Source organism: Microtus ochrogaster, linkage group LG7_11, assembly GCF_000317375.1.
Source record: "Microtus ochrogaster isolate Prairie Vole_2 linkage group LG7_11, MicOch1.0, whole genome shotgun sequence".
NCBI lineage: Eukaryota > Metazoa > Chordata > Mammalia > Rodentia > Cricetidae > Microtus > Microtus ochrogaster.
The window spans coordinates 20,875,774-20,876,142 of NC_022032.1; positions in this window are offsets into that span (position 1 = coordinate 20,875,774).

The window sequence follows — 369 nt, forward strand, 5'->3', positions numbered from 1 at the left end:
TGGTATAAATGAAAAATTATTTTGATTCTAAAAATAACATTGATTAGGGCAGAATAAACAGAAATAAAAGGGAGTTTGAGGCAAACCTGGACTACATGAGAACCTACCTTAAACAAAAAAATAAAGTAAATTACGTACTTATACTACTGTGGTCTTTCTGAGCCACCTTTTCACAACTGTACTTTCTTTCGTTGACAATAATTGGATTGCCAATGTACATATTCATTTGCATTTTTTTATGATGGCCAAATAAAACCCCATCGTTTGAAAAACAGTACCGATTACTTTCCATTTCTTGGTTATTCGGGTTGGTTTTAGTTTTTCTTATATGAGGTTTAAATGACCATCACATGCTTGCCTATTTTTATA